This window comes from Carcharhinus amblyrhynchos, chromosome 17, assembly GCF_965287045.1.
Source record: "Carcharhinus amblyrhynchos chromosome 17, sCarAmb.v2.hapA, whole genome shotgun sequence".
Classification (NCBI taxonomy): Eukaryota; Metazoa; Chordata; class Chondrichthyes; order Carcharhiniformes; family Carcharhinidae; genus Carcharhinus; species Carcharhinus amblyrhynchos.
In genome coordinates, this window is record NC_137340.1 from 6,672,743 (window position 1) to 6,685,807 (window position 13,065).

Consider the following 13,065-nt stretch of genomic DNA (forward strand, 5'->3'; position numbering starts at 1 on the left):
ACAGATCTTCTGTTGACTTATTCCTGAATGGAGTGAAGATATTGAGTCTCTAACTGCTCAAGTTTTTGCAAGAACGAAACAAAATAACACTATTTGAGTTGCGTTATTTAACTGTGGTCAGTTTGACCTATGGCTCATGCTATGACTCAATTACATCCTTAACTCTGATGCATTTATTTTCAAAGTGCAACGTACGTCTAAAAAAAGTTGAAATTAAGCAATTAATCTGCAGCCACAATGACACCTGTCATTAAAATGTCACTTAATGGCTTTCCAACAGCTTAGTTCAACCAAAGAAATTGCAGGATCTCCTATGTGAGGTTTTATATTTGTAATTAAATATTGCTTTCATTTGTCATGTCGTTATAATAAGCTGATAGTTGTTTGAATGATTTTGTCACGTTAAGTCTGGAAATCACTTCCAACAAAAATTTAAGCAGTCTGCATCGTTGTTGCTGACGGTCAGAAATTGAGCTGCTGGATAATTGCATCCAGCTCAAGGACAGTTAATGTGAGACAAGTTCTGCAGCAACGCCGATACGAAACGGCCGATCACCCATTCTTTAATGAGAATGAGAAGCAGGAGTACAGCGATTTTAAGTATAAAGTCTGACGTGTGGGTTTTTGCAAAAAAGCTGAATGATATGGTTACCCGCAGGGTCGCCAACTTTTCAGAAGGGCGGCGCAATAGTGTAACCTCAGCTTTAAATAAAAACTGACAGCATCGAACTGTACTAGATAGAGAGCAAAAAGATTCAACCGGGCCGCTTGGTTTCACAGTCAGCAGAGACTAGCTATTGACGTCAGTGGAGGAACTGATGTTGACCAAGACCACATGTGGAGCTTATGTCCTCAGCTTCAAACAGAGGAGAAATGACAGGATGGAACAGACTGCACATAACACAAGATGCTTATCGGGAACCAAAAAAAGCCTTCTAACATATTTCAGGTCTGTTTTGGGGATGTAAGTGTTTCCTTTGGAAATAGGATGGAATTGACATAAATTGTCCTAACGTGCAGAGCACTCGCATATCGATCCCGCAGTATATTTATAGTTCCGCGTATTTATGTTTCCAGTATATTTATCTCTCGGTGTGTGCTACTGTATTGTTCATGAAGTGTACAGTAGAAAGGTAATTGAAAAGTAAATTTATAATTGTATGGAAAAGTAAACATGCCGTGTGTTAGTGGCATGAATTATAAAGGTATTGAAACGATTATAGGAAGATTTGTATATATGGACACATGGTCAGGAACCGACAGCATAATCACTAAGACAATCTGGGGCTATGCTAATTTGCCCTTTCCCGACGCAGTTTATTGCACAGTACTATTTCCAGCACCATTCACAATTAACTCATTACGGCTGGACCGAGCGTGGAACTTGTAAAGATCCAAAGAACGATATTATTCTGCAAGGATCACAAAGTGGACTTGTTCAAGTGGGACAAATTATGATTTAAAAGAAATAAAATTTTGCACGATTTCTCCTCTTCTGGAGTCCTACCGCACACGCTAGGAGCCATCCATCACGTGTGAGGTTAGAGTGAAAGCTATTAAAACCTACCAAGAGAATGAGCGAGTCTTCTACAAACAGGGAGACTGGGTCGGGGGGTGGCGGGGGGGACGGCGGTGCGGGGGTGGGGGGAGACCCGGGAGATTGAAGTCCTGTTGTCACATCTCCAGCTGGGATCTAACCTGTGAATTAGTATCACTGCCAGCGGTGCACCTACTCAGAGCAGCATTCTCCCAAACTCGTGCCTATTTTTTGATACACGAATAATGGTGTCACTAGGTTGCCCAATATCATTAACAGCTAAAAAAAACACTTCAAAGGCCTCACTCAATCGAGTTAGTACAATTAACACAGCGTAATAATTTAGACATTGTCTATATTGCCTAAAATAAATTGATAGTTCTAAATCGTAATATTATTATCTATGTCAATTAGACATTCTACACCCTGTTCACTGGTCGCTGGCTGCCAATATCTTCGTTTTTTTTATTAAGTGCTTTATTTATCTTGCACATGCTTGCTTGTACCTGTTCTTTCATCAAGGCCACCCAGGCATACAAGAGATCGGCAGCCAGAATGACCCTTACCACTGGTTGCCCTCATCCTGAACCTTTGAACAGTTACTCTACACCCACACAAAGGTCATTCAACTCGCTTACCTATTCCACCCTAGTGGCCAGAGATAAGAAGTGACTGAAGGGGCTGAAATTCAGCCAATGGAGGAGCAGCCCCACTGGTACCACCATCTGATTTATTAAAAGGATGACCCTACTTTAGTAATTGGAACAGAATGTTTCAGTACATTGGAACTTCCAATAGTCAAGAATTTCATAGAATGAGGTCATACTTTATATAGTATTATTTGTTGTACTTTCGTTTTGAAAATTCTAATTTTTCATTTGGTGCTAAAAAAGACAAAAACGTGCAACTCACGAATGAGCCTAAGATTGTTACTTTTGGTGCTGGAAAATACCCAGTCTACCTCAGATTACCCTGGAACAGCAAGGTAGTTCAAACATTAGAGCACCAGATGAAACCAGCTGTTTCACGCTGCTACTATGTAGTAGCAATGTGAGTGGTATTCCACTAACACAATGCTGCCATCAAGCCAAAAAGACATTCTGTCTGTCATACAGATGAATAATGTGGTATTTGAATTTCAGTGCCAATGTGATGCTGGGGGTGAGAGTGGGGGCCATGCATCCCAAAGACTGACGGATGGTATCAAACAGCATGTCCCTGATGGGCCAAGTACAGAGTCTACTCAACCAATTCATGCTTGCAGAATGCAAAACCATGTCCAATATTAGATGTGCTTCTGTAGTTGGACAACATTTGCTAAATAATTCTCAGTGTGCTAAAAAATCACACTGACAATCAGTTTAAGATTGTTAGTTGGGCTTGCAGTATGGTGCATTTGCATGTATTGGAGGCTACATAGATTAATACACAGGGCCCTGTTCTTTGCAGACAGAAAGAATATAGACAACATTGTGCTTAATTCAGGTAAACACAATAAGTGATAGTCATTTGCTGGTTCATTCCTTGGGGAATTGCCTTGACCAATCAGAGTCAAGCTGCTTGGTTTAAATTTCAAATAATGCTCAGCAGTTAACTGTCAATCACCATCAACTGTTGCATTCTCCATAGCAACACCTCTGAGGCTGTCTGCCAACCAATCAGCACTCTCTTCTCATGCAGTATAAAGTTATTGTTTCCCCTGACATTGATATTCCTGTAATTGTTCTGATGAGTGCAAGCTGAAAGGTTTTAACAATATGTCTTTTTTCAGCAATATTCTATTTTTTGTGAATACTTTGGGTATTTTTTTCTGTGGTTTACACTGGTACTTGCATTGATGGAGGAAGCAACTTGGAGTTTCACCATTCTGTGCCATATTTCTCTAGTCAGGAGAAAGTAGAGTGCTTGTGCTTTCTGATTTAAAATTGTATACAGAATTTTCCCTTCTATGTTTGACATGTCTTATCATTGGAAGAGAAGTGAGAGAGGCAGTCAAATATTCCTCTGTCTCACCAATCTCACCAACAGAGTTCTAACAATTCATGATCTGGCTGTAGTTAGAATTAGTTGATTTGACAGATTTGCATGGTTTATAAATACTGACTTGGTGCAATGGGAAACTTGCAAAATGCATAGAATAACTGACCGGTAAATATACAGCAAGGTTAATAGTATTCCACTGACTCCACCATTTATAATTTAATCTCACTTCCTTCAAATATAGCAATTATCAAAATACTTCAAAGAAGAACAAAATTTGGGGAGAAATGACAAGTAACTGAAGATGCTACTGAAAAGCTTTGAGGGAGCTTCTGAAGATGGGGAAAAAAATGTCAAGCAAGGTTGAGGGAGAGGATTCCAGTGTGCTGGGGCATTGTGGGTCAAGGATTTATGAATAGACTAGAAGTTGGGGTACAGAGGATTAGAGACAGAATCGTGTGTATGCTAGGTCTAGGTCTGGAAAAGTTAACTAGGGTATGTAGGTCAAAGCTATGGAGGGATCTAAAACCTGTTTAGGTTTTCAAAGTCGATGTCATGGAAAGTGGTGAGAGAGTGGACATCAGTGAGTGCAGGGGTAATTGATGTTTGGCTGTAGTATATGTGTAGCAGAGTTCTGGATGAATTATTTCTCTACTTTGGAATTTCCTGCTCATTTTCTCTTCCCCTCCATTTTTCTCTTATACCCACTTTGGATCACTCATCTTAACCTGTATTTTCATGGCTGAGCACTAAGGGCATTATATAAATATAAGTTACTGTGAATATAGGAGGAAAACATGTGAGAAATCAGGAGAACCACTTCCCATAAGTTCTCTCCTGATCTTTTGTTTGGTGTCCTTCAATCTGCTTTAAAGTGAATTGGGAAATTTGCTATGCAAGAGATGCAATGACGTGTAGCAGTGAAGTTAAAAAGAGAAACATGCAGGTAAAATAACATGGGTGGAAGCAGATAAAGTTTTTTTTTAAGTTTATTTATTAGTGTTGCAAGTAGGCTTACATTAATGCTGCAGTACAGTTACTGTGAAAGTTCCTAAGGCATCACACTCAGGCGCGTGAGGGAGAATTTAGCATGGCAAATGCACCAAACCAGCAGGTCTTTCGGACTGTGGGAGGAAACCGCAGTACCCGGAGGAAACCCACGCATACACAGGGAGAATGTCCAGACTTCGCACAGACAGTCACCCAAGCCAGGAATTAAACCCAAGTCCCCAGCACTGTGAGGCAGCAGTGCTAACCACTGTGATGATCTTGATGATGGACTCAAAATGAAGCTCAGTTCAGGGTTGAATCAGATTCCAAGGTAGCTTCTGGCCACTTGTACACCCCTGAATTTATTTATTCTATTACTAGTGATTATGCTTTCAGCCATCAAGGTCCTAAATCTGGAATTCCCATCCTAAACCTCTCTATCTTTTTACTTCTCTCTCCTTTGAGTGGTTCTCTAAAATGTCTTTCAACAAGCTTTTGGACATTTGTCCAAATATCAGGTGGAATTTTCCCATTCTGCACACCACTGGAATCATAGAGGGCAGGACAGAAAACTTGGCAGACCATTTAAAGGCAGATTGACCTCGGGCAGGAATTTGGGGCGTGTGTGGATGGAAAATTCTGCTTAATGCTTTGCATTGCTTAGTGTCAATTTTTTAAAAAACTCATTTATGGGATGTGGGCATTGTTGACTAGGCCAGCATTTATTGCCCACCCCTAGCTTATCTTGAGGTGGTGGTGGTGAACTGCCTTCTTGAACCGTGGAAGACCTGATACCCACAGTGCTGTAAGGGAGGGAAATCCAGGATTTCAATGATAGTGAAGGAATGTCAATATACTTCCAAGTCAAGATACTGAGTGATTGGAGGAGTACCTCCAGGTGTCTGCTGTCCTTGTCCTTCTAAATGGGTAGTACTTGTGGGTTTTAAAAATGCTTCCTAAGGAGCCTTGGTGAGTTCCTGCATTGCATCTGGTTGATGGTACACACTGCTGCCACTCTTTGTTGGTGGTGGAGGCATTGAATGTTTGTGGAAGGGATAGCAGTGAAGCGGGCTGCTTTGTCCTGGATGGTCTTGAGCTTCTTGAACATTGTTGGAACTGCACCCATCCAGGCAAATGGAAAGTATTCAATCACTATCCTGTCTTGCGCTGTGTGGATGGTGGATAGACTTTGTGGAGACAGGAGGTGAATTACTTGCCATAGGATTTCTAGCCTTTGACCTACTCTTGTAGCCACAGTATTTATATGGCTGATCCATTTCTGGTCAATGGTAATTCCCAGGATATTGATAGTGGGGGATTCAATGATAGTAATGCCATTGAATGTTAAGAGACAATAGTTAGATTCTCTCTTGCTGGAGATGGTCATTGCCTGGCACTTGTGTGGCTTAAATCTTACATGCCACTTTCAGTCCAAGCCTACATATTGTCCAGAACTTGTTGCATTTACACATGAACTACTTCAGAATCTGAGGAATTGCAAGTGATGCTAAACATTGTGCAGTCCTCAGCAAACATCCCCACCTCTGATTTAATGATGGAAGGGGAGTCATTGATGAAGCAGCTGAAGATGGTTGGGCTATGGTGTTGATCCAGAAAGAACTCTTCCAATGTAGAGAATAAAAATACAACAAAACTTAAAAATTAAAGGTTTAATAAAGAAACTTCATTACACCAAACTTGAGGCCTCACCCTGTGCCATTCCAAGTTCCCCACAATTCCCAACATGTTTTAATTTGTACTGAGTCAGCTCGTCAGCTGATTATCACATCATTCTGTCATTGGTCACATGGTTTATTGGGTCTTCTGACCCTTACAGCTTGTTACCATTGGTCACATTACAACAGATCCAATGTTATCACCAGTTACATTCTAACAGAGGGTACATTGAGGAACTCCTGCAGAGATGTCCTGGAGCTGAGATAATTGTTTTCCAATGACCACAAGCATCTTTCTTAATGCCAGGTATAATTCCAATCAGCGGAGATTTTCCCCTGATTCTCATTGACTCCAGTCTTACTAGGACTCCTTGATGCTATACTTAGTGAAATGCTGCCTTGATATCAGGGCTGTCACTCTCACCTCGTCTTTGGAGGTTAGCTCTTTTGTCCATGTCTGAACCAAAACTACAATGAAGTCAGACACTGAGTGAACCTCGCAGAACTCAAACTGAGCATCCGTGAGCAAATTATTGCTGAGTAAGTGTTGCTTGATGGTACTATTGACCACCCCTTCCATCACTTTACTGATGAACGAAAGTAGACATATGACGGTAATTGGCTGGGTTGGATTTGTCATGTTTCTTGCATGCAGCAAACGCTTAGCCAATTTTCCACATTGTCAAGTAGATGCCAGTGTTGTAGCTGAATGGAAACAGCTTGGCTAGGGGTGCAGCAAGTTTTAGAGAACAAGTCTTCAGTACTATTGCCAGAATATTGTTAGAACCCATAGTCTTTACAGTATCCAGTGCCATCAGCTATTTGTAGCTATCAAGTGGAATGAACTGAATTGGCTGAAGACTGGCATCTGTGATGCTAAGCTCCTCAGGATGAGGCCAAGATGGATCATCCACTTGGCATTTCTGGCTGAAGATCACTGCAAATGCTTCAGCTTTGTCTTTTGCACTGATGTGCTCCTCCATCACTGAGGATGGGGATATTTCTGGAGCCTCCTCCCCCAATGAGTTGTTGAATTGTCTACCACAATCACAGCCAAATGTGGCAGACTTGCAGTGCTTAAATCTGATCCAATGATTGTGGAATTACATAGCTCTGTCTATTACTTACTGTTTATGCTGTATGGCATGCAAGTAGTTCTGTGTTGTCATCCTATGTGTTTGATAAAGCTCCTACAAAGTGTCTTGTGTGCTGCTTACCATTTTAAAGGCACTACATAAATAAAAGCTGTTGTTGCTGCACATTGTCAGGTTAACTCTGAACAAGCAATCAGAAGTCAGGCTTGGAAGCTCACGTGTCTCCTAGGCTCTGAACAGGGCATTTGCCTATTGTCAAAAATGCTGAATATTTGTCTATACTGCATGGGTTTGTTGCGTTGAGTTTGTTGTGTTGTGGCAGCCAGATTCCACCAGCGATTTTTACTAGGATATCTGCCTTGGGCAAATTTCCATAAAATCTTTCAGACGAGTGGTGGCCATCAATCATGACATTTTCAAAGAATCATGACGTGGCAATATATTGGTTTTATTAGGTCTGGATGTGTTTAGTTTCAAACAATATAACCTCAGTACATTATTTTAACTGGCATTTAAATGCAAAATCAGTTCCATCTGTTTATATTTGATACATCTCAGTTCAATTCATTGATAGAAAGGATTGCCATTCATCAGAATAGGCTCAGAGAACTGGGTCTTTTCACTGGAAAATAATAGTCTTTGGAAAGATTTGATTAAGGTCGAAAATAATATAGAGCTTTTTACTATCTCAGGACATTCCAAACCTTTTAGCAACTAATGACATACTTTTGTTGAAGTGTTGTCGTTGTTGTAATGTTGGAAAGGGAGGATAGGATTTGCACACAGCAAAGTTCCACTGAGACATACGACCAAGTACATGTCTTTTAGAAATGTTGGTTGATGGATAAATGTTGACCAAGGCACCAAGAACATAAGGACTTAAGAAATGCAAGAAGGCCTTTTTGCCCCTTCAGCCTGCTCAGTCATTCTATAAAATCACGGCTGACCTGATTGAGGCTTTAACTCCATTTTCCTTCCTAACACCAATACTTTCTGATTCCCTCATCAATCAAGAATCTATCTAACTCTAAGCCTTCAAAATATTCAATGTTCACTTGACCATTCTCTGGGAGCAGAGTTTCACAGACTCACTTGCCCTCTGAGAACAAAGTTCTCCTAATCTCCGTCTTTAATAGAAGACTCCTTATTTTTAAACTGAGTCCCCTTGTTCTAGTTTCTTCCACAAGGGGAAACATCATTTCAGCATCCACCCTGTCAAGTCTCCTCAAGATCTTACATGTTTCATCACATCTAATATGCTCCTCCACGGATACCATAGGGTTGTTCTGATACAAGGCCTCAGTTTAATGTCTCATTCAAATTAGGCATCGCAACAGTGCAGTGCTCCATTAGTGTTGCACCTGAGTGTCAGCCCTGGAACTTGTGCTCAAATCTCTGGAATGTGACTTGAACCAATAATCTTCCAGACTATTAATGCTTGAATGATTAACAAGAAATGACTTGACCTGGGAATATGTTTCTTTTTTCAGAATGAACCAACAGGAGAGATGAGACATTGAATAAATTAGTAATGACAATGAATCAGAATTATTCCACACAGCAAACATTATAGCTGTTTAACAGAAGAGCAGGTATAAGTATTTGCAGGGAAACAGATTGGTCAGCTGTAGGAACATGCGGGAACAGTGTTTGTCCCACATGTTTTTTGTGAACACAACAGAATTAAGAGGAGGGGTGAATCAGGTCACTACTCAAATATTTAAGTAGTGTATAAATAAAATATATATGCAGCCTGAAGAATAGTTGATTAGACTGTGTCACTTAATCTTTGTGAACCTGTACAGTTTGATAAAATATGTTTGCATCCTCTGGCCCATTTTAATGACACTGTCATTTGATAATTGCATTAAGATTTAATTTTTGCCCTGGGATGCTGATAGTTTTTTTTGGTCTGGAATTATTTTCTGTAACTAGATGCCATGTCTTTGCAAAGTAAATTTAAAACGGGAAGAAATCCCTTTAGCAAAAAACTATTCTTTAAAGGTGGTGAATACAAAATGAAAGGAGTAACAATTAGTGGGTGGACTATGATACATGAAACCTTTACTTGTCTTTCAGTCCAGTCGAGCAAACTGTAAGACTTAACTGAGGAAGCACTAATCTTTTAATGCCTATGGGTGACAGACGTGCTTCAAAGAGTTCACTCTATGGCTGCAGACAGAACTTTGCGTCTTAATGAAGCTTGACAGTTACAGTGTTTAGTGATAAGAGTGTCTGCTCTATTGGCATCATAAGTGAAAAAAGTGGGTCAGCGACTGCACAGAAGGGACAATAGCCTTGCCATTGTTTACAGGAATGTAGCTGTGTGCTTCTTGCATACGCATTGTTCCTCACTTGACATTTGTTTTCTCCTGTGCTCTGGATGTTGTTCAATTGCCCTTGGGAGCACTGATCAGCCAAGGAGCGCCCAATTTTCAAATTCCTTTCCAAATTAGCACAGACTGATGATAAATGTCATAAATGATTAACACCAAGTAAAACGACAAACCACATGCAACATCACTATGAATGATCTATATGTGGAGCGAGTCACTACATTATCCAAAAATAACTAGACCCAAACAAAAGTGGGAAGTATCAATGGAATTTGACTTTTAAAAGTTCTAAGTGCACCATTTAAAAATAAAGTGCGCCAGACAAGGTTCCTTCTGCATTTCAGGACAAGCAATAAAAGCACGAATTTCTCCTGATTTATACACTTGCATTTGTGCATGTTTATTTGATTTCATAGAATGATAGAATCATACAGAGGAGAAGGAGGCCATGTGGCCCATTGAGACAGTACCCAACCACAATTCTACCCAAACCCTATTCCCTGGCTAGTCCCCTGACACTAAGGACAATTTAGCATGGCTAATCAACCTAATTTGCACATCTTTGGATTTGATTTATTATTGTCAGATGTATTAGTATACAGTGGAAAGTATTATTTCTTGTGCGCTATATAGCCAAAACATAGCATTCATAGAGCACACATGGGTGGCACAGTGGTTAGCACTGCTGCCTCACAGCGCCAGGAACTCAGGTTTGATTCTAGGCTTGGGTCGCTGTCTGTGTGGAGTTTGTATGTTCTCCCCATGTCTGTGCTCTGGTTTCCTCCCACAGTCCGAAAGATGTACTGGTTAGGTGCTAAATGCTCCCTCAGTGTACCTGAACAGGCACCCAAGTGAGGCGGCTAGGAGATTTTCATAGTAACTTCATTGCAGTGTTAATATAAGCCTATTTGTGACGCTGATAAACTTTAACTTTAAAAGCATAGGGGAGAAGGAAATTGTTAGACCCTCAGGGATGGTTAATGATGCTGCAGATACTGTTCAGAGAAGCAGCACATTTTGCCTACCGGTTAAAATGCATTTTACAGTAGGTAGTGCCATAGGGAGGGGGAGGGGTGCACTGTTCAGCACCAGTTGTTGTGAACCCAAAAGGACGGGTTCCCTTGCCTGTCGCCAGTGAGACAGTCACATTCACCGCCACTCAACAAGACACGGCGCGCACGTTTTTCATGAATGGAGCTGTGTGGCGGGCGGGCGTTCACGTCACAGAGAGTCGCGCGCCAGCTCGCACTCGGGGCGGGGTGACGGCAGAGGCCGCGTGCGCCGCCTCGCGCGGGAACGGGCTGTCCCACCAACGGCCCGCCCCTCCCCTCCCCAACCGTCACAGAGCCGGCCCACGGCGGCGGCGGCTGCTGCTGTCAACCTTGTCCACCTCTCACTCTGGCCGCGGCTGAGGGGTGGGTGGGAGAAGGAACAGCAACGAACCGATCGGACGGGATGAACCCAGAACACTGAGCGGGACAGCACCTCCACCCATCCCTCCCTCCCTCATTTACCTTTGTTGTGGGTCAGAAGGGTGTGTGAAGAGGAGGAGGCGTCGCGGACTCTTTTGAACAGAGGACGGTAAGAGGTTTGGAAAAGCCGCCGGGAGTAGTTTACTCAGCTTCCTTTGGGGAGCGGGGGTGGGTTGGGGTTTATTGTTGAAAAGAACAAGAGAGGAAAAAAACAATGGTGGAAAGTTTGCGCTGTCGCTCGGAAGTAAAGTGAGCGAGCCTCCTCCGTCCGGCTAAACTTGTTGCTCTACGGGGTTCCCAGGGTCTGTGCTTCAGGGGTCCCCCTTCCCGGGAGGGGAGGGGAGGGGGGCAACGCCAGGGGCGCGCGCTCTGTTGTGCGTTACTGTGGTAACCAGCGCCGGGCAGCGGTCCCTGCAAATAGGGCTACTGTTTCCAGCGCTGGACCACAGCTGGAGCTGGATGCAGAGATGGAGGGATGCAGAGATGGGACGTTGGAAATGCTGCTTCATCCCCCACCCCCCGCCGAAACTTGGCCATGCCTCCCTCGGGTTGTCACTGAAAGATCGCGATCGGCCACTTTTGAGTTGACGAGATGCCCAAGGCAAGGCGCAAATAGCTCATTATGTTTGAAAATCTGAATTTTGTTTTAAAAAGAGGCCTTTAAAACCTCAGGTTTGTTCACAGACACGGGAAAATTTAAGTTAGTTCAGATCCGCCGCTTTTTAAACTTTTCAACTAACTTTTTAAAAAATATTTTATTCCAGGAATAAAATTTTCTCAACCCTGTAATAACTTGTTAATGCTGTGAAACTAGAGTTATTTAAAATACATTTTATTTTTAATGTAATTACCCTTTGCTAAATAATCAGCTCAAAATATCTGGATAACGTTATTCTGATGGTATCCTCTTGAGGATCTTGTAGGAAACAAGGACTGAGTAGAAAGGGCCAGTTGTTAACTTTTGGTGAAATCACACTCAATGCCAAGAGGTAAAGTGATATTCAAGTTGCAGTCGCTCAGGGATCTCTACAGATGTGACAGTATTAAAGTCAAGTTTTATTCATTTACAGGATGTGGCTGTCGCTGGCTAGGCCTGCATTTATTTTTGTTTTGCAAAAATATACTTCATTCATAAAATATCTGAACGTTACAAACATTTCAAAATGGTCACCACACTGCAATAATACTCAACTTCTCTACATACATCAAGTTAGACTTTCGAAATGTTTCAATACAGTCAAATAAACATTACAGACATTTCATGGGGGTGGATTCATCTCAGTTGGCTCAACAGCTGGTTCGTAATGCAAAGCAACACCAACAGCATGGGTTCAATTCCCATATTGGCTGAGGTTATCCATCAACCTTGTCCTTCACCTCTAGTGTGCTGTCCCTTTGGTTAAATTACCACCAGTCAGCACTCTCCCTCAAAGGGGAGAGCAGCCTATGGCCACCTGAGACTATGGCGACTTTACCTTCAGATATTTCGAAATGGTTCTTACAAATGGTGCAAAGGCATTTAAGAATTGTCTGTGTCAAAAACAGTTGCACTGCGAAGTGTGATACATGTAATATTCATAATATACATTCAATAGGTTGTACAGCCCAAGGGGCTTCTGCTCCCCTCATTTCACTGTGACTAAAAGGTCTTAGACAGTGCCCTTTGCATCTCTGCAGCAGCTGCTCTAAGCTTTGGTATGTGCCTCTCAGGCTTGGGCTTTGGAATGTGCACTCGGTTGGGCAGAAGTCCTTGTACTGGAAGACCAACAAATTTTGGGCAGACCAAAGAGTGTTTTTCACCAAGTTGATGATCCTGCAGCAACAGTTAATGTTTGTCTTAGAGTGTGTCCCTGAGAACAGCCCATAGAGCACAGAGTCATGAGTCACAGAGCTGCTTGGGATGATCCTTGATAAAAACTGCCTCGTCTCTCCAGACTTTTGCAAAGGCACATTCCACATGGAGATGGACAACAGTTTCTT

General features: G+C 42.0%; 1 protein-coding gene across 4 annotated transcripts in view; it reads left to right on the forward strand.

Moving 5' to 3' along the window:
• The first annotated feature begins 634 nt into the window (after nucleotides 1–634).
• Nucleotides 635–13,065, forward strand: part of rhobtb1 (Rho related BTB domain containing 1) — a 101,335-nt gene continuing 88,904 nt past the window's right edge. For 2 of the 4 annotated variants that reach the window (XR_013888842.1, XM_080205424.1), the window contains exon 1: nucleotides 639–949. The gene's annotated coding sequence lies outside the window, so the exon portion shown is untranslated. Of the gene's footprint in view, nucleotides 950–10,974; nucleotides 11,195–13,065 lie in introns of those variants that run through there. The other 2 variants (XM_080205426.1, XM_080205425.1) reach the window with 2 other exon arrangements.